Genomic DNA, 22871 nt, shown 5'->3' with positions numbered 1-22871 from the left:
AAAAAAAAAAAAAAAGCCGCGATCGGTGGTGGCAGTTCAGCGGCAGGTCCTTCGCTCCTAGAGGGAGTGAGGGACCTGTCGCCCCCGAATTGCCGCAGGTGCCGCCCCTCTCCTTTGGCCGCCCCAAGCACCTGCTTGTTAAGCTGGTGCCTGGAGCCGGCCCTGCTTCCACTGTAATCCTGAGCTGTAGTCTATACAGTTGAAACTGTAGTGAGGAAGATTACGGAAGTTCTCCACAGTACTGTATATAAGTATGAGGAAAAACAACAACATCATTTTCTCTTGTTACTTCCAAGGCTTGCAAAATAAATACATTAATTCAATAATTTAAACTCCAAGAGGTTTAGAACAACACAGATGTTCTTAGAAACTAAACTAAATGTTGTTTTAAGCACTGCTTTCTCATCTGCAGACTGCTGGTGAAAGATACCAGTGACAGCCCTTGTCTTTGAAGTCTTCTGTGTACCCACAGAACAAGAACTACATGGGCAACAGAAGTTTCAGACAGAAGCACTGAGCTTTAAGCAACTTTCCATTTCAGAAGTATTGACGTCTGTCTGATCTACTCTATCTGGAGGGAGCGAGTAAATAAGGGACAAACTTCAAAGGTCAGATCTTAATCTAAACTCTCCTAAAGTATATGGGTGTCTAGAACAGCCCATTATATAGACAAAGAACAGCCTTTATGTTTGGATCTGGATCTAAACTTCCTCAAAGTTTGGGGATGTTCTGAGCAGTTGATTTGTTTCGGCACATTAGAGAGCTGGGGGACCAGCAGCCAAGTTTAGATCCTAATCTCAGCCGCCTCAAAGTTTGGGACTATTTGGATTTGGGCCCATCTCTAGTAAATTATGACCAGAAAATTATTTTACTTATAAGTACAACTTCATTACTAGTAGAACCAGGCAAAATGAGAGCAACCAAACCACAAAATTCACCTGGTTGTGGATTTTGTTAAGAGCTGGACACTTAGTTCAGGTTCATAGGAAGGTTCCCTTGATGTCTGTGAACGTTAAGAGCAAACTTAAGCCCAGTTTTGAGAAATCCTAGGGCCAATGTATGGTATTATGTCAAAAACATGAGAAGTCATTGTTCTTTTTGGTCTGATGCAAAACCAGATGAAACTCAGCATTCCACTCGGAGTTTTCAGGTTCAGTCAAACGTAAAGCTGAAATTGAAACTCTGGAAGGGATTGAGAACCCCACAAGGATCAAAACCACAGAAAATATTTGCAGAAGTAGCCACACAGTGAAATCACCAAATCTTACTTATTGGTTATAAAGAAATATCCAGTCCAACCCTAAATTAAAATATTTGATTTCACACTGGGCTCAATTCTGCTTCATCTGAAGTCAATGGCAAAACTTTTAGTAATTTCAGCTGGAGAAGAGTCAGGCCCAAGTCTTTATAAATGCTCCACACAGCCTAAGAACCCTGGTAGGAGGTGGCTGACTTTCTCTATGAAGTTCACTAATATGCACTTATGGGTCAATGGCAATGGCTCGAGGAGTTAAGTCTCCATGGAGGTAGGGGACGCATATGTGTTGATACACCCACTGAAAGCATCCAGTTCAAAAGCTTGGGGGTGGGAGAGGATAGCACTCCACAATTAGTATCCCATGTGAGTTATGTTGGCACCATTAAAGATTTTGTTCTTCTGCCAAAGACAACATGTTTCAGAGAACAGAATAATACCTAAAAATGCAAATATTTTGACTCCTACCCTGTGTTTTTTCCCTATTCCTACTTTATTAACTGTAGAAAATGTGCCTTTTCCTTGAAATCAGATAAAATGGGAGATGACAAAGGAGAATCAGAAAAACCCATCCACTACCCTGGCACAACAATCATGAGATTAGGAAAAATGATATCTATTTAACATGGGGTGGGGAAAGAGACTGGGTGTAGTTTGGGACTAGAAGTGAGAAGCTATGGGTTCTATTCCTTGCTCTGTCACTGGCTCTCCCTTGACCTTGAACAAATCACTTGAACTTTCTCTGCCTCACTTTCCCTATCTGTAAAATGGGCATAATTCCACCTAAGTCCCTCACAAGGTGTTGTAATACTTAAGTCATTAATGTTTGTAAAGCACTTGGATAGAAATCTCATCAAAGGAATTAGTATTTTCCCCAATGCTTTGATATGCCACTTCCCTATATGGACTCAAAGAGAAAACAAGGCAAGGGAGAGAAGTAGAAAAAACAAACAAACAAACAAAAACTAAAAATCATGGACTTGCAGTCTATAAACCAACTAGTTCTTCCTATTCCCAGAGGTGGCCTTCACAGAACGACTTTCTTTTCCTATGCATCCACTGTAGAGTTTCTTTTCTGCTTGGCTGGGCAATCAGGTATTCAGAGCATAATGTAAATGCTCAGAACACAGAGACATGAAAAGTTGCCAGACAGAAACTCCAAGTGAAGGATTATCATTTTTCTCTCCCCCACAAACCCTCCCCCTTACCAGCTCATCCAGTCCTCTTGTCTCCTACAAGCCTTGTTAGCTGTTGCTAAGTCTGACACCCACTGGTGGCAGCAGGAAAGCCTACCAATACAGGCTAAGTCATCCTAAACACAGGATCTATTTGGTCTGTCACTGCCTAGTGAATACAAAGCGCAGTTTCCTCAGCTCTGCAAAAACTGTTAAAAGCTCCATCTTCCAGCGTGATTGTTGTTACTTAAAATAATAATAATAATAAAAAAAAGCTTTGTTTCCTGCTTTGCTTCAAAGGCACCAAGAATAGAATCCTTGACACATCAAATTCTGGAACCTCACCACTCACCAAGGCTGTAGTTCTGATCCAAGCAGTGACGAAGGAAAATCACCTCACAGTCTCTTGAGAGTGGTAAGGCTTGGCTGCTAAACTCCCCCTGCCCTGATGGGCTTTTTGAGTTCACTGTGTTCCAGAGCGAGTGCCGAGGCAGAGAAATTAGGGAGGGGAGAGGTGGGAAGGAAAATCACTGGAGCCTCTTACGATCAAACTTCCACTAACCAAGAGGAAATGTCTTATAAATAAACAACAGCAAGAGAAACACAAAAATCCATCCCATCCTGCCAGAGGAATGTACATTATTGTCTCTCAACGGAAAACTTTACACTACATCAGAAAGCAAGAAAGCAGCCATGTCTCCTGAAGCTACCTCCCGTGAAAAAAAAAAAGCACAACGTGAACTTAAAAAAAAAAAAAAGTTATTGGGACGTTCATGCAATTTCCCAGTAGACAAACAAAACTGTCCAAATTCAACAGATGTCACTGTTCCAGGATTTCTTGTGGCAGCCTATTAACGAAGTTTCTTTAGCTCTGTTCATCACTGCGCCATTAGCACAGTTTCAGAAGGGAAGTTCAAGGCAAGGGGAAGAAGTAGGAAGGTCAAATAAAATATATAGAGGCATTGATAGGCCATGAGCATTGCAAGGGAGGTACTATTGCTCTCCCTTTCCACCCCCCGCCCCCTTGCTCTGAGAAGATTTATGGGCTAGTAAGCTAATGCCATGATTCTCATCCCAGAAGACTGGAATTCATATTTACTTATAGATAGGTTTTATCTTATCATAGGTCACAAGTGAAGTGAGCATGGTGATCTCAATACAGTCCCTAGACTCTTATCTAAAACCAAAACAACTGTACAGCTTGGCACAATGCAGTGTGAGTCACAATTCTCTGCCCATGAAAGGCCAAAGATTGCAACAGTAGAGGCACTGAAGGCTAGATATCACGCTATGTTGGGGGAGGGTCCAGGACAGCAAGAGTAGGGTGATGCTACAGGTAGACTGGTAAAGCTGTGTGTGGGCCCAGGGCTAGAATAGAATAGGCTGCTGGTCAGAATGAGGTGCACTGAAAAGTTGGGTGTTGGGCCAGGACAGGAACAGCAGGGAGTGCTGCAAGTTAAAGGTCAGTTGTGAGTGGGGGGGGGAGGGGGACATAGGATGGGAACAAGAAGGGGTGTTCGAATAGCAGTGAGTTCACTGGCAGAACTGTGAGAGTGTGGCCACTACTAAAACAGTAGGAGCTCTGTCATTCAAGACTGAGTTTCAATGGAAGAGTTGCACAGTTCACCCATACTGCTTGCCTGAGCACCAATGTGTTCATCACATAAAAATTAAAAATGCATATTTGAATATGGTGCCCTGCTGGTGAAGTGGTGCTCTCCCTTTCTGGACTCCCTTCCATGATAGCGCTTTACAAATGCAGACAGATTAGACAGACAGAGGCATGTTTAGATAGGAGGTAAGATCAAAAATAAAAGCTGAGTGAATTGAAGATGAAAGTTATGGATAAATACTGCTCTTTCAGGCTCAGGCCTCTTTGGGAAGCTATTATTGTTAAAGCATTTTGAGGTATAAAACTCAAGCAGACCATAAAAAAACCAAAACAAAACAAGGAAGAATTTTAAAAGGCTCCTCCAAAGGGAGAAAAGTCAGAGTGACATCAGCAACACATCACATGACGAGGTGTGGGAAAGAGAAAACTTACTCTAATCGATCATGCCAGTCTAATTGATTAATTGTAGATCTGACCACCTGGCTGATGCATGGTGATACCAAGCATTATTAATGTGTAATCCGAATCCAAATGCACATCCTCTCCAGCACCATCCACAGTAAATGACCACCCTGAACCCAAAGTCAGTTTATCAACCTGTTAATCTGAAGCGCTGGGAAAAAAATGGTCATATTTCAGTTTCATCCCTTACACAGCCAACCTCCTCCAAGCCCCCTTCCTGGGATGTATTTTTTCCCACTAAAATTGATCTGCAGTTTCAGTACAGTCATATTTTTCTAATTGTGGGTCGTGGTTGAAGTTGTTGTCTCAATAACCATTGCCTAGTCCGGCCCTATCACTTTACTAGGAATCTCTGCAGATAATGCACTGCATTTTCTTTCTGTCATTCATTTACCTGTACATGGTTGGAACCTCCATACACCTGCAGGACACTTCTTCAAGCCCACTGTAAAAACACTTGATAGTTTCTGTAGAGCCTTCAAACAAAGGGTGTCAAAATGATTCAAAAACATTAATGTGTTCGGCCTCCCAAAACCTATGTGAGGTACTGCAGACCAGTATTACTGCCCCCATTTTACAGACGGTGAAACTGAGGCACAGAGAGGCCCAATGTCAAAGAGTGAGTCAGGAGAAAGCCAAGAAAAGAATGCAGAACTCAGCCCACTGCTCTAATCTGCTCCCCAGAACCTATTTTCATCTGTTTGGTCATCTATTGGATTATCCTCACATTTATTCCTCACTTAATAAGATGTTTTCTGCTTGGGTTTTGAGGAGACAGTTCTTTTACGAACACTGAGCCAAATTATACCCTCACTTCAGTGAAGCCCCACTGAAGTCAATGAAAAGTCAGAAATAGTAGGTGCTCAGGTAGCATGGTGGTGAGTGTGATACAAGAACCTGAAAAGAAGTTGAGAAAATACTTCCTGACCAAGCCTCGTAAAACATCCAACACTTCCATGCAGAAGATAAGATCTGCAAGATGATCAACTCACCTTGGGTTCCCAATGATTTGCTGAATTCAAAGAATTTGCATAGATGAAAGTGAGGGCATTATTTGGCCCTCTGTGATTAATAAATTAGAGATCAGTAGTAGGTATTAAATTAAGCACATTGGCATTTGGATTATTTAGTATCATGGAGCATTAGGAAAGCCTACAATATGAACAGGGAAAAGAAGGCCGAATTAAACCTTCCGTTAAAAAAGCCTACGAGGTTTCCCAAAATTAGGACTAAACAAACAATTTATGCAGCAGACGCATTATGAAGATCATGATCCAAATCTCAGCAAATTCCACTGGTTGCCAGTCAATGCAGATTCTTTCCATTACAGATTTTAGGAGCAACTCTGAATCATGCCATTCTTATTTCACCTCCGTTACCAGCGGCCACAGCCTCAGCATCACAAAATAATAAAAGTCAGGAGGGCAATCATTTTCTTTATTTTGACATTTCCCATTTGTGCCCTTTTTCAAAGTTTTAATTTGGTAAAGGCCCTTTGCAGCCTGTCTTTTAACAGGTCACTAATAACCTGGGATGCAAGAGCTCATTTTTTTGCTGCTGCCGCCACTAAATATTTCATTTACCTTCAATGCAGCAGGCCGCTTTGGAAGACTGGTTCTAGGGATTTGTTCTTCACTATTAGACTCGTTTGCTCATAGCTAATTAAGCAAAAATAATCAGTTGGCCACAGAAACATCTCCACTGTGTGTACTATATGTTCTAGTGAGGTCTCTTCAGAGATTCCTTCTTGAGACATTTTTTCTTTTTTTTTTATATATACTATCACCACTGAAGCTTTACTGATGCAGCCTGTCTTACCTGTTATCTCTGGGACTAGAGTCTGGCAGACTGGCACATCAGGCTGTGATTCTACAGGTGCACTCAAAATACACAAACATAAGAACATAACATAAGAACGGCTGTACTGGGTCAGACCAAAGGTCCATCTAGCCCAGTATCCTGTCTACCGACAGTGGCCAATGCCAGGTGCCCCAGAGGGAGTGTACCAACAGGCAATGATCAAGTGATCTCTCTCCTGCCATCCATCTCCACCCTCTGACAAACAGAGGCTAGGGACACCATTCCTTACCCATCCTGGCTAATAGCCATTAATGGGCTTAACCACCATGAATTTATCCAGTTCTCTTTTAAACGCTGTTATAGTCCTAGCCTTCACAACCTCCTCAGGTAAGGAGTTCCACAAGTTGACTGTGCACTGCGTGAAGAAGAACTTCCTTGTATTTGTTTTAAATCTGCTGCCTATTAATTTCATTTGGTGACCCCTAGTTCTTGTATTATGGGAATAAGTAAATAACTTTTCCTTATCCACTTTCTCCACATCACTCATGATTTTATATACCTCTATCACAGGGGTTGGCAATGATTGGCACGCGGCTCGCCAGGGTAAGCACCCTGATGGGCCGGGTCAGTTTATTTACCTGCTGACGTGGCAAGTTCGGCCGATCGCGGCCCCCACTGGCCGCGGTTCGCCGTCCCGGGCCAATGGGGGCGGCGGGAAGCCGCGGCCAGCACATCCCTCGCCCGCGCCGCTTCTCGCCACCCCCATTGGCCCGGGACAGCGAACCGCGGCCAGTGGGGGCCGCGATCGGCCGAACCTGCCGCGTCAGCAGGTAAATAAACTGGCCTGGCTTGCCAGGGTGCTTACCCTGGCGAGCCGCGTGCCAAACGTTGCCGACCCCTGCTCTATTATATCCCCCCTTAGTCTCCTCTTTTCCAAGCTGAAGAGTCCTAGCCTCTTTAATCTCTCCTCATATGGGACCCGTTCCAAACCCCTAATCATTTTAGTTGCCCTTTTCTGAACCTTTTCTAGTGCCAGTATATCTTTTTTTAGACAACTTCCCAGTATTACTGAACAATGTCCATTTAGAAACACAAGAGCAACTCAGGGGCTCATCTGGCTGTCTGATGTATGCTGCAAAATATATAGGTCTCAAAGAGCCTGATACTCTCATGACCCTGTATGCAAGGCAAAGGAGATCAAAAACCATTAGAAGTAGGAGGGAGTGCAGGATAGTGATGCAGACGCCGTTGCATATTCTCCTTCTCTCCATGCAGTTAGGGTTCTGTGGGTATGGAGGATGCATGCTGGGGACAACACTGGGGATCAGCTGCAGATATCCACGTGGATGTTAATTCAACTCTTATTTCCATTAACTTCTGTTCCACCTCTGTAACCCCAGTGGGGAGGAAAGGTCTTGCGATGACAGAGCACAGGCCACAGGCTGGGCAGCGCTACAGAAAGGCTGACACACAACGTGGCTGGTGCTACCTCCGTCCAAGGATTCTTGGGATCCACTGGATTTAGACACTATTTTCTTGGTTTCTCATCAGGGTGAGAACACTTCTTAGAAACTCTACAAAGCTCGAGGAACATCCTGGTACCCTTGTCCCCTTTTGTATGTTTCTCCATGTGTGAGGGTGTGTGTTGAAAGGTGCAATGTGCCCAAAATAAACAAAAGCTTCGAGAATGTAATGACTTGCTTTGCAGAGCCTTCCTTCTCAAGATCTCATAGCGCTTTACAAACACCCCAGTCAACCATCGTACGTAGTATTACTTCACTATTTTTCATTTGGCACACACAAATTAAGAGTCACAGACGTAATCAGTAGCAGACCCAAGATCAGAACCCAGGATTCCGGACTGCCCGTACTCATATTCTGCTCTGACTACTAGAACATGTTTCATCCAACAGCACCACCCCCCGGGAAATAATCTATTCTAGCATATTTTCACCTCAGTAACATAATCCTCCTTTCACGCATCAAACAACATCTCTGCGTTTGTCACTAAGCTTGGACCTTGTATATGCCGCAGCTCACAAATACTACTAGACTATGACATGTGGCTATTGCCAATGCTGTTATTTTAGAGAAATGTGGAGCATGTGCTCAGAGCACTGAATTAGGCTAAGGAGACGGGTTCAGTTCCACACAGACTTAAAGTCTGATTTCTCTCTCTTTCCTTCATCGCCTTACCTGTAATATGGAACTAATAATATTTTCCTATGACACTGGGGCTTTGCAAGGATAAATTAATTAATCTGTATGATACTATGGTGATTGAGGCCATATAGATACCTAGATAGATAGTTATTCCTGCCCTTTGGATGCTGCGGAACATTAGGGAAACTACTGTAACTCTCTTTTTCCAGTTTCTGAACCCTATGAAGCCTGCATTTGCATGGAAAGCTGCCTCCAGAAATGTCCATGATACGTTCTAGATCTGTCCCATTCAATTAGGTCAGATTAGATGATGATAATGGTCCCTTTTGGCCTTAAAATCAATGAATTTATGAATGAGGTGTGTGCACTGCTTACTTAACCTACTCTTCAAAATTCTGCTGCATGGACCAGCCTTACACACCTGTCCACATTTATGAATGGTCACATGGAAGTTTAATCTGGTCCACCAGATGGACTGCTTATCTTCTGAGTGAGAGACATATTTGGGATCACATCACATTATTCCTCTATGCTCTGCAATGGTTCACCATCCAATTCTGGATTCACAATAAGGTCCTGGTCTCCATCTTTAGAGCCTTTACTGGAACAGGACATGCCTGCCTCACAGACCACTTCTCTCCACTGTACTGCAGAGAGAATACTGTGGGAGAATATACACCTAAGTGCTTTTAAAAATCCAACTAGGTACCTTTCTACCTCTTTAGGCACCTAAATATATTGGAAATATGGCCCTAAGTGACAACCAATGTCATACAGGAAAACCTGTTGTAGAGCTAGGAACGGAACCCAGATCTCTGAAGTCTCAAGGTAGCATCCGGACCCCTCTTATACTTAATTCTTGTAATCTGATGCCTACATATTGTGGTTATGGATGCAGTAGCGCTACATTAGATGAGATCAGATAAACCAATCTTTCCAATAGTTTCCTCCCGATGCAGTATCTAGATGTATAAATATAGAAATTCTGCTAGTCTTCTCCTGATGCAAACACAGGTTTGTTTGTGGGGGTTTTTTGTTTTTGTTTTGCAGAAACTATTAAAATGTAACAACCCCCAAAATATTCCTGTGTTTAAAAAAAAACAGATCATGGATGCAGGAACAGTCACTCATGATTTGGAGTGGGCAAGCAAATAATTTTCATTTGACTGTGCCCTTGTATTTGCAACCAGCTTCTCTGCTGTGACCCACTACACTTACCTTGTCTACTGCTCTAACCAACAACATGCCTTTTTAATCTGCCTTCCTGGGGTCTGCATTTGATTACAGCATTCATGTTCTATTTAGATTCTTTTGTATCATGCCCTGTGGTGCAAGCACGAAAGGTGTTATTTATAAAATGAAATTCTGTTGTATTGCAGCTTGGATTCAAAGAGGACAAGTGATATTAAATACTTACTTTATTTAATAATATCTTGGATTTATTAACTCAATTTCCTTACAAGATTAGACATGGGAGGGCAGAAGGGATTATTAACTAATGAACAAGCTTCAGGCAACACCCTCCTCCCAATATATATACATTATTTCAATCATTTCTATTTAGAGGGCCAGGATGTGCACCTCCAGCTTAGCATAGTGGTTTTGTGTACAAAAGGCATTGCATATAACCATTGTTGGAAACAGTGCATGGGGAAAAGTGTACTACCCCTTTAAGGGACAACCAGGCAATAATCTAGGAGGCCCCATCCTGCCCTTGGGCTAAGCTATTTAAACACAGGAATAGGAAACTGAGAAGTGACAGGGGAGGGAGTAATAGAGAGTAGAAGCCAGGGAGATTGCGGTGGGTGGTGATTTCTCTCTCAGGCGCCAGGAGACAAACCTAACATAACTCACAGATTTGGGTTTGTGGATTTTGTTTGGGAGCTCTGCACCAGAGTCCTGACAAACTGTTTGTTGTAATGATTCCTGTCCTGAAACCATATTAAAAAGGCACATGACATCTGGTTAATGTGTGTTGGCTTCTCATAGGTCCCGTTGCCATACTCCTTTCTCACCTCCTCTTTCCACAGTTCCACTTCATCATGAGCCACTTATCTGGGAGGCCTGCATGCACCGGGTAAGGAGCGAACTCTTCCAACACTGACACCTCTATAGACTTGTATATAAACCATCAGTAGATGCTTATGAAGCATCCAGCCTTCATCCTAACTCAGAGGTGAGTTCTACCAGCCTGGGGAGAAGGTGTAGCAAGCTTCCAAACTTGTATCAGGAGGTAGCCGTGTTAGTCTGTATCTACAAAAACAACAAGGAGTCTGGTGGCACCTTAAAGACTAACAGATTTATTTGGGCATAAGCTTTCGTGAGTAAAAACCTCACTTCTTCGGATGCATCAAGCTTCCAAACTTGTGTCCCTCATGTACAAGCATGCTATGCCTCTATGATCTGACATTTAGCCCTTCAGGGTATCTACAGTCCATCTTTAACAATCATGTATTCATAATAACAGTATGTTTAACCTGAGAACCTTTACCCTACAATAAATGCAGTACATTTTCTACCAACAAAATCTAGAGATGGGCCCAAGCTGCAAAGCTCAGACCTGTGTTCAAAACTCCCAAAAGCCATAGGGTGGTGCACATATAAACTTTTGGTTCAGGCTCATTGCTAAACAAAAACTAAACCCCTCAAGCCTCTGTTCCTAAAAAGCTTTTACAAAACAGTTCACATAACTTGAAATCTGTCAAGTCCACAAGTAAGACCTGAGTCTGACATAGGAAAGTGAAATAGTGTCAATGTCACAAATGCTACTGGCAGAAAATTCCCACTCCGAGGTGCATGACAGGTAAAAACTTTCACCCCAGGATCTGTTGCACAGTTAGAGGTGAGTCACCAACATCCAGATTCATTAGACCCAAAGGTGCCACTCAAATAAGACAAGCTATTGCTAGAACAAGAGAGATTAGACTTTTAAAGTATCTGATAGCTTAAAAGGAAATTGTCAGGATATGTTAAATGGATATTCAAGTACTTTAGGCCCCAATTTTCACCTACTTAAAGATCTTAAAGCTGGATGTGAGACAAAGATCAAAAATAAGGGGTGACAACTTTTTTTACTTACATGGCATCATTGTCAACAGCGACCCAGTGCAATGTAAAATTCACTGCATGAAGATTATCAGTGGCTAAGAACAGATAAGGAATAAAAGATGTTCAGAATCAGGATTTGAGTTAAGGATCATCTCTAGACTCAGGAGAAAAAACCTTCAACATGGATCGTCAGGGAGAATGTTCCCAATAGAAAAGAGGGATAAATAATAGGATATGATGGAGCAGAGGTTAAATTTGGGTCAAAAGTGAAGAGTGACTGAGAAGCAGACTTATGGTGAATCTTTCAAAGACGTAATAATTGCAACCACAAAAGACACTCATCCATTGCACCAATAAAAACACATTCTTGGACCCTGTACAGGCAATATGGATTCTGTCTACCACTGCCTCCCTCCTGCTGACCCCAAGACATCTTTCATTTGAATTTTATTCCATGAATATTCCATAATGAAAAACTCTGCTCCCCTTTTTCAGGAAAGCTGGTGAAAATACATTAGCTAATAAATGGAAGCTTATGGATTTCCTGACAATCACAAGTTGGTCACCATGAGTATGAGAAGTGGTCTCAATGGAAAAGTTACAGCAGTACAGTTATCCAAGTCTATACATATTATGAATGTGCAAAATGTCACACTTTGAAACTACTGAACAAAATTTGGCTCATTACTTAGATCTCAGTGAGATCTACAAAACAAGCAAAGTTTGAACAACATTGGTTTTGAGTTTATTTTGAATTATGCAGACACAAACTTTTGTTACTGAAACATGTTGGAGAGAGCATAATCTACTCTCTCTCTCTCTCTCTCTCTCTCTCTCTCTCTCTCTCTCTCTCACACACACACACAAACACTCTTCAAGAACTATATTTTTTTCCTAATTTTTCAGACAAATTCACCTCTGAGTTAAGCATGAAGAATTTCAGCCCCAAATTAGTTTGAGAATGTTGTAAGCACATGAAAGTATGGAATAAAAATGGAAACTGCATTTTAGCACTGTCTATAGAGTATGTTATTATGTCTGAATTAATTATTATGGTCAGCATGCAATGAATAAGTTAGGAATGAAAATATTCTGTGATCCAAGAACATAGATTATGAGTGGCTTTCTTGATGTGCTGCTTTCCAAACCCACCCACCTTCTATTCTTCCATACCTGCTCACTGAAGGTTTTCACATCCCCTCCATTTGAGCAAAGCAAGCAGAGCAAGGCAGAAAATCTGGCCCATTATTTTCAAGCTTTTATGAAGAGATTAAATCCAGAAATGCTGCAAAATCTGGACTCACTTCTGAGGGTGTTTGGCTTTGTGGTTTTGGTTTGGGTTCATTTCTAATTAAGCTAATTGAGAATTAGCCAAGAATAAGAAAAGAGAGAATACAGAAAAGTAGTTGAGAGAGACATTAAAAACCCAGTACAACTCCCATCAAAATCCAGGTGCACCATCCACTAGCTTCAATGGAGGTAGACTGAGCCCTAAGAGAATGAACTGATTGAGTAGCCAATACAATACTGGGAGAAAGGGAGATAAACAGTTCAGAATGACCCTGAGTTAGGGAGAACCTTGCTGGATGCATTCTGCACGACTCATGAGCTGTGATCACGGCAGCTGTGATCGCCACAGAGCTCTGTCAGAGATTCTACTAGGACGTGACATATAGCACACACTGTACCACCTTTCTAAAGTGCTATCTGAATGCATTTTGACTCATACTTTTCAACCCCCAATCTGTCCCCCCATCCCTTCTGAACACTCTTTAAGGCTCCTCCTGAACATCAAAAGCAGATCTCTCCTTTCCCCCAATGCAATCTTTTAAAATATCAGATTGGGACAGACATATCTCCAGTCAAACAGGAATCAAATCATACCATAGTGCACCCTGGGAGAACTCTACCCCGTCTCTGAATGCACTCCCTTTGTCAGATAATATCAGAGGAGTCAACTTTTGAAACCTATACACAATGTAGTGCAATAGCTCCTTAATCCTTTATCTCTGTAAAACTAACACTTTCAGCTCACTGAAATTTTGGGATAGTCTATGCTGTAAAAATTACTGTGTCAAGGGACCCAGTTACAACACAATTACAGGTCTGTCGCATCTTACGCGCATTTAACATGCGCGAATTCAGGTTTATGCGGTCGGCAAAAACAAAAACAAAACAAAAAAAAGAGAAAAATAACAATTTAAATACTGATCCTGTAGTGCGGGCAATTCCGCCCGTCATTACACTCAATGTAATTTTGACTATACACCGTTTTCGCTTTACGTGCTGACCGCGGAACGTAACCCCAGCGTAAGATGAGACAGACCTATACAACTGAAATGCCATTTGGTTTTGCAGTCCTTAATGGAAGCAAACCATGTTTTAACTCTACACCCAAAGTATGCTACGGCCTTGGGCTTTGCAAGATGGCACCAAAACTGGGCACCTAGATAAAATATAGTTGGATCTAGTCTATAGTTAAAAACTGAGCTGTGCTATAACCATGCTGGGGGATAACTTTGTTGTAAATGAGTCGCCTGAGATGTCCTGTTTCATAGCAGAGATGAGCTATTTAAACACAAGTTACAAAGGGAGTGGAGGCTTGGGTGTAAGAACTCTTGAGTTCTACTCCCAGCTCTATCCCTGACTCATTGTCTGACTTTGGGCAAGTAATTTTACCACTCTGTGCCTCAGTTTCCACAACCATAAAACTGCTTGTGGAAACTGAGGCAAAAAATTCTTAGATACTTCACTGGAGGGGGGAGAGGTTGTGAGGCATAGCTCATTAATTTCCATTAAGTGCTTTCCGATCCTCAGATAGAAAGGCAAAGTATTACTATGATGTTAATCGATTTTTTTCCTCACACTGATTTTGCTGTAGCACTCCATGGCTGTTGAAAGCACACAGCAGGTAAAGCAGATGTATGTGAGATCTCATGAAAGATCACCCACATCTATTTTCTTTAGGGTAAGTTCATTTTCTGTGCCTGTTCTGTGGGCCCTTGGAGATTAAATACAGCTGAACACTATTAAACACTTAGCCTCGGTGCATGAAGAATATATTCTTTTAGCAGTTTTATTCCTTTATCAATTACTACTTTAAGACGCTTGCACTGTATTATTTTATATTGGCCAGTTGTAAAGATAATTTACTCCCTGAGCAGTTTTATTCCTTTAACATTTCAAACTTTTGTTCGATCTTTATCACGTGATGGTTTGTGGCAGATACTGAGAGGAATTATTTACTAAAGGAGATGATACACTGACAGACTTTTGTGCATTTTTACCACGCTTCAGAAAAGAAACCTGGATAAGGATTCTGGTGAAGCTCCATACTTAGCTGTTAAGCAAAGTGAGGTGCTTTCTCTCCTTCTATTGGGGGCAAGACCTTTACCAGCGCCTTGCTCCCAGCTACAGCCATATAAGTATTCACACAAAATATAATATCGTGAGTTTGTTACAAACTTGAAACTCAGCCCAAGGGTCATTGCTCTGTAAACCTATCAAGTGAACCTGGAGCCAATTTATGTCTTCATGGAGTTCATGCTCAAGCCAAGAGAATTTGGCAGGGTCAGGTGACTCTGCCACACAACATGATTAAACCCAGTAATTTATTTGAACCCAAACCACAGTAAATGTCAGGTAACTTAATGTGAAGACCTCTCAGTCAGAGAGCCCGCCCTCATGTCAGTATTGAAGAGCAGGGTATGGTGGCAAGATGCCTGAACATGCTCAGTAGCATCCTACAAGGTCACAAAACAAGGCTGCATTGCCATGTAGGCCATACATAATAGAACAATGAAAGAAGGATCCAAGTATTGCCATCAAGGGAAGAGCTGGTGGCTGGATGGGGCGTGCATCAAAGTAAAGATGGCATTGCAGGGCTGCATGATCAGAATTTAGCTTTTGTGGTGACAGTGCTGCACAGATCAACAAAGCCTTCACAGCTCAGCAGAAGACTGATTTCATTGCAAAGCAATAATTCAGAGCAGATGATGAAAAATTTGCTGAGGTTCACAAACCCTTTAAGTGAATCCGGACCCAGTTTTGAGTGATCCTGGGGCCGTTGCCTTGATAGCAGGCAAGATTTGAAGTTCTGTGCAATTTCCACATGGACCTTTGAACCCTGGAAGCTCACCTGAGTTTTGCTTTGAACACAGAAGTCAAATTGAAGCTTTGTGAGAAAGGGGTGCAGACCCTGGCAGATCAAACCTACTAATACCTAGCTCTTATACAGTGCTTTTCATCAGTAGCCCTCAAAGGGCTTTACAAGGAGGTTAGATGGGGAAACTGAAGCACAGAGAGGGAAAGTGACTTGCCCAAGGTCACCCAGCAGACCAGTGGCAGAGCAGTGACTAGCACTTAGAGTTCTTGAGTCCCAGCCCAGTTCTCTAGCCATGAGGCCACAATGCCTCATGAGAGTGCTTGCAAAGAAAGGGCCAGCACAGAGCTGTATTCAGCTCTGCTCAGCAGCCACAGACAGGCCAATTCCCAAAACACATCCCTTAAATTGTATAATTGAGTTCACTTACTAGCTCTGGTGAAAAGAAGTGTCTTACTGTCTAGAAAGACTGGTGTCAATCTTTATCCCTCCAAAAAGCTGGCTAATTTTAGGTTTTCCATGTTCAAATACAGTTGTAAACTATTAAAGCATTCTCCCTGGTGCATGGAAAACATAGGGTTTGAACAATCTTAGTCCTTTATGAAGGACTGATTCCTGAGAGTTGCACTGTTTCCTTTAGCAGTACAGCATGCTTCTTTGTTGCACAGAATGTTTATTTTTGTAACTATCTTTTCCTTCTTTCCACAGTTATTTACTGGAGGTTTTTTTTACATACACACAAATTATATATATACATATTAAAGAACATCCTTTTGGATGTGACTGTAGGCTGCCAGTCAGGATAGAACACATAAAAGTGAGGTATCCTTGGGATTGATTACATGCCTTTCACAGTTTGTGCATCCAACCAAATTAGACCGGGGGGGAGGGGCAGAACCTGCTTGTTGTGTAGTTTTCATTTGTTACATGTTCAGTTAATGCATTAAAATGACAAGGAACAAATCTGCTGAGAGAACAGTCACAGACCAAGACCTACATATAGATCCAGAAGGGATTCCCACACTGTACAGGCATCCAACTCTCTACTAGCACAGAACTTCCAGTGTTGTCCCAAAGTCCCCAAAACTTAAAGCTATGACTATCCTGAATTTTAGTTGTTTTCCTCAGTGGCATCTTCTGTGTCCAGACTGGAACCATGAGAATCACTCATTTTCTCCCAGCTCTAAATCTAGCTTCAACCACTGAAGTCCTAAGTCCCAGCTACCACTACTGGAGAGAACTCTGTTCAGACCTTGCCAATGCCATTCCTTCACTGACAGATGGATTGCTGTTATATGATATGACATATGAGGCAGTTCCTCCCCTGGTGGCACTGTGCACACTAACTGCATTACTCCAAACTTATGCCTGCTTGTGAAGAAAAAGGAACAGGCATTTATCTCAGGTCTCTTGCATGACAGTGCAGATCTCCAGATAGCAAATTATCTTAAACTTTAATTGCTTTATACTAGAAGGTGGAAGAGAGAGGAGTACATGAGGTCATGTCAGCCTGTAACATCACTAGTAGCTGAGGACATATTTGTCCTTGGCCATCATTTGTGGACAGGGATGCAACAACAGGTGCTTGCCAAATCCCATCAGACGTTAGAGATAAAAGGATAGGAGGCATCTCGCTCACCAGCAGAGCTTGGATACATCATCACCTCTGAGCTGACTGATGCATGGCTTTCTACATTGCCCATTCAGCTATGAGGAGGAGCAGGGCTGGCCCCACATCAGCCCTAGTAGATATGAAAAATAAGCAAAGAGAGTTTTGTCCATAATGAAAGAAAAAGATCGAGCACCTTTAAAGTTGTTGGGAGATTCAGAACTACATGTGGTAAGGAACATATTGGAGTTACAGTCTATGTAATTGACAGCCCCAGTGCAGGGCTCCAGCTGTAAGTACCCCACAAGGCCCCACTTCAGTCGGTAGAAGCGCCCCTGATGACAGAAGGAGCATACTGTGGATGTGAACCACCATTTTAATTAATGTGGTGACTGTATGTCAACTTAACTTAATTGGGCCTGGTCTACACTGGGGGGAGGGGTGGGATCGATCTAAGTTATGCAAATTCAGCTACATGAATAATATAGCTGAAGTCGACATACTTAGATCTACTCATCATGGTATCTTCACTGTGGTGAGTCAACTGCTGCCGCTCCCCCGTCAACTCTGCCTGCGCCTCTCACAGCGGTGGAGTACAGGAGTCGATGGGAGAGCGCTCAGGGGTCGATTTATCGCGTCTTTAGACGCAATATATCGACCCCTGCTGGATCAATCGCTGCCTGCCAATCCGGCGGGTAGTATAAACATACCCTTCAACTTGATTTTGTAGTGCAGACAAGCCCTGAGTCTGGAATAGGAGTAAACTGTGTGGATAGAGTGAATGGAGAGCTCTGATGGGAAGAAATAGCAGGACTAGAAGTAGAGCTGGAAAAGGTACAGTAATTCTGAAAGAGAAAAGCCTGGGAACATCGTAAAAGCTGGATACCAGGTGATGTACCTGGAAGAGGGAAGAGAAAAAAGCAGAACAGTCACATTTTTGGATTCAAGCATCTATTTTTTTCTTGCATGCCTCTTTTCTTCCCCCTTTCTACTCAGACATTTTTCACATGGAAGACTTGGATTGGTTTGGGAATTTGTACTCATACAGTTTGGGCAGAGTGACATTTAAATTCCTAGTTTGCCTAAACAAATCTAAAATATTGCATGTACAAATGCCTGGTTGCAAAACCTGCACATGTGATTTTAAAGTCAAGATGGATAAAGTTGACCCATGGTATCAAAAAATACATATTCACAGACATTAAGGCCAGAAGAGGCCATTGTGGTAATCTAATCTGACCTCCTGCATAAAACAGGCCACATAATTTCATCCAGTATTTTTTGCATAAAGTCCATAAGATAAGAGACATCTTAAACTTGTGGGAATAGAAGGGAAAAATCTGAGAGAGTAGAAATCTAAGAAACAAGAGAGCTAGAACAGGGACCGAGGAAGATCTATGAGTAAAGTAGATGCAATGAAGGGAGTAGAGTTGCAAATAGCTGCCTATCTACTGTATTTAGGTATTTATGGAGGACCTGGTAAATCAGTAACAGAGGCACAGAGAAAAGACAGGAAGGAATAAGAGTGAGATATAATACTGGAAAAGATAAAGGTGTACCAAGAAATGATCAAACAAACTAATTGTAATACATACATGTTAGTTGAAATTATCTGAACTGTGATGCTTGAATTGTGGCCTCCTGCTCCATGCTAAATTATTGTTCAAAGAACGAGCGAGAGAGAGAAAATGGAGGGAGCAAGCTCTCAGATCCCAGAAGGGACTTTGAGAAGAAATACTACTTGCTGCATTTGTCTATACAGTTTCCTGCCACTCCTGCAGAAACAGTGTGATAGACTTAATCACCTAGAGTGCAATTAGATGAGAGCCCAAATGCAAAAAAACCTCAAACACAAGACTTATTGTTTCTCTAACAAACTGAAACTCCAAGTTTCTCCAGCATCATTGTTCTGTCCAGAAACAGCCCTCAAATATCTGAAACATTCCTGGAATTAACAAATATGTGCTGATTTCACCTTGCTTCCTGATATCTCTCTGGCTGGCACTGATTTACAATGCATGGCATTGTTGTGCTGCTGGAATATATTTTGTCTTTTTTATTTCTTCTTAAATTTCCCAGTAACCGCAAGAGGGAGGTTGAGTCATTGAGTAATAATGTGACTCCTTAAATCAAAGGATGAGTAAGTGTAAGCAAGCTTTTGTTATGGACAATTTCTTATAGGCTGTAGTCCACTAAATCAATGTTAATGTTAGTTAATTTGGCTCTAAAAGGTCATTTCAACAGACACAAACTTTTTCATGGAACTCAGGTACTCATTACTTTGGTATTGAAAACCAGGACAGGGACCTGAGTGGCAATGTGTTTCTTCTAAACTCTGCTGTAAACATGATTTTTTCCATGCTCTGTAGCAAGAATGAATCTAAGACCCATAGGATACAAAACCTATAAGTTGGTAGAAAAAGACAAAAAGAAAACAAAGATGACAAATGTTTGTCAATTTCCAAGTCAGTAAAGGTGCAGTGTTCCAAATTTGCTCCATGCAATATAAATGAACTGTAGGACATGATGCACAAGATAACTAGAAGAGAAAAAATCTAATGCTCCCTACTTTAGTGCTTTGGTCACATAGTGAAGCCCAGAAAAAGATAATTTAGCTTGCAGGCTGCCAGTTGAAACTAAGCATCCCATGTATTTCAAACATTTACTTAATTAACAAGGAATAAAAGTAAATAAACGTGCATTCCCTGGGTTACTTACAAATATAGTCCCAAATTTCAGGTAAAGTTCATCTGAATTTCCTTGGAAATCATCAAGGCCGTGTAAGAGGGTTTAATCTCCTGCTCCCCCATGCACTTATGCAGCCAATTTTCATGTCAAATAGTTCTTGCAAACATTATCTACTTAGTTCTCACAACAACTCTTTGAGATAGGTAAGTATCATCTTTGCTATTTTACACATGGGGAAACTGAAACAAAGTGGTAAAGTGACTTGACCAAGACCACAGAGGGAGAAGCTTGCTAGAGCCCGGATTATTCTGAAGTAGGCCCACCTGATCGCTATTCCTGTGCCTAAATCACTGTCGCTCAGTAATGTACAAATAACTGCGCTGGCCCCTCGATTCCCTTCTTCCAACCCTGCTGTCTTAGGAGAGAGGGCAAAGTTTTTATTTGATTTAAGAACAGGCTACCCTAATCACAAAGACCCTAAAGGCCACATTACCCTTTTCCAGTCTGAGGGCACACAAGACCAGAGAAGGCAAGGCAGTTTCCAAGCAGTTTGTTCAATTTATACTATCATTAACTCCCACACTGATTATTTTGGGACCCCTTCCTAGAAAGCTGTCTCTCCCAATTTTCTGAGACAAGTGAGGTCCTGACCTTACTGTTCAGATGTGGTTGGGAAAAAATTTCTGCAAGGAGAGCACATGCCATTTCTACTTGCTTTACACAGAAGAAAGGAGTGCTATGGGAAATTAAAATCAGTTCTAACAGCCTTAAGTCCCAGATCACTGGGACTGGAGCTGCTATATCCAGTGCATCCCTAGGGTATATAGTTATATTTTTATATATGTAATATATATACACACAAGAAGTAACAATATGAAACTGGTTGGCATGGTGGCAGCACAACACACCTGGGACTTGGGCCAGAAGTGGCCTCAACTCACGCTCTACCAGGCTTAGCAAAGAGTGATTGTAAAGCATGAAGGTGTCACTCTTGCTATCTTGAAGGGAACAGTAACAGCTGCATAACCTCATCTAGCAATTCTTTCCAGAGACGTCCATACAGCTGCTTAGCACAGGGTCCTGAGAAAACAGCTTTCTAGTCTCCTTACTAGACAGTGAAAGGAAAATTACAGTTACCTTTAATAAAGTGAGATCAGGGATGTGTCCCTCTAGTTAAGAAACAGAATTAGGAGTCATAGGTTCTAGTCTCAGCTCTACTACATGACCTTGCCCAAGTCATAACACATCTCTGTACCTCAGTTTCCCCATCTGTAAAATGAAGATAACTATATTCACCTACCTCTGTGAGGTTTAATTTATTAATATGTATAAAGAGCTCTGAGTCCCTTCAGTAAGTGGTACAACATATAAATGTAAAATATTTATTAGTTTTGGGAAATAAAAAGGCAAGTGGGGTGGGATTGCATTTATGCTCATTATAGCTGGACAGGAGACTAAAACCCATCTGCAAATCTAACAGCAAAACAAAACAAAAAATTAACAACACATAAACATGACTGTAGAGCAGGGGTTGGCAACCTTCGGCATGCGGCCCATCAGGGAAATCCATTAGCGGGCCACGAGACATTTTGTTTACGTTGACCATCCGCAGGCATGGCCCCCCGCAGCTCCCAGTGGCCACAGTTCGCCGTTCCCAGCCACTGGGAGCTGCGGGCGGCCGTGCCTGCGGATGGCCAACTTAAAACAAATCCACGGCCCGCCAGCGGATTTACCTGATGTGCCGCGTGCTGAAGGTTGCCGAGCCCTGCTGTAGAGCTATTGAATTACTATGAGAGATCACTTTGCCAGCTATTGAAAACTAAACAGCATGGCTATTCTATCTAAGAAACATTTTTTTACATTAGATATTATTAAGCAGTGTATTTGTGCAACTAGACAGTCAACATCTTCTTGGTTAAGCAGACAATCTATAGTGATTTGACCTCTGAAATCTGTACAAAACTTCATTCCCTAATTCTCAATTTTCAAAACTTAAGCCACTCAATGGCTACTGGAATAAGAAAGCCATTTTCTGATGTACAAACAGCAAGCTACAGGCCCACCCAAAGCTTACAGTGCAGTGATACACAGTAATAACAATACTGTTCTCTAACACTTCCATCAGATGATCTCCATGCATCTAACAAACATCAATGAATAAAGCCTCACATACATCACTGGTAGTATCATTAACCCTATCATACAGATGGGAAAACTGAATCACAAAGCAGTGAAGTGATTGCACAAGGCCACACAACAACTCTGTGGCAGACCTAAGAAAAGAACCTGAGGCTGCCTACTCCCAGTTCTGAGCCTTAACACAAAGATCTCCTTACTTCCATCACAAAAAAGACCCAGAGATTTTGATCCCCATGTTCTAACTTCAGTGTCTAAATTCCACAATGATGTGGTCAAACTTGACACATGGTACCTAAATGGGACATTTTTTAGATTTTATTAGGGTATGTTCCCTTTTTCGTTTAAGTACATGCTTTATGAGACACCTAAAGGCCTTTGGGAATGTCGCACAATAAAAAATTACCATAATCATTTATCTTGGAAAGATGGAGGGCTGAGTCAACCCTACTGGGACTCAAAACTGTGGCTGCATGAAGTCTAAGTACCCGCAAGCCAGAACTGATGCTTAGGCAAATAACACTCTCCCCTGTAGGATACAAGGTCCATTTAATCAATTTACACACAGGCTCATGGAACAAGCAATAGTAGGGCTCAAAAGAAGAAACAAAGCAAACCTACAGTCATTTATCTGAATACACTGAACTTGGATGTCTGGATAAACTGAGAGCCGGACATGGACTACCCTCAGTTTTGCTTTTCCAAAACTAGTCCTAATTCTGTCCTTCTCTGCTCATAAAGTACTGATGGGCCTGAACCAGAACCTTGGATCCTAATTCTCTCAAGCTTTGGGGAAGTTTAAATCCAGAACCAAAGTTCAC

Source organism: Terrapene carolina, unplaced genomic scaffold (assembly GCF_002925995.2).
Source record: "Terrapene carolina triunguis isolate 2854851 unplaced genomic scaffold, T_m_triunguis-2.0 Scaffold242, whole genome shotgun sequence".
In the NCBI taxonomy this organism is placed as follows: domain Eukaryota; kingdom Metazoa; phylum Chordata; order Testudines; family Emydidae; genus Terrapene; species Terrapene triunguis.
This window is presented reverse-complemented; position numbering follows the sequence as displayed.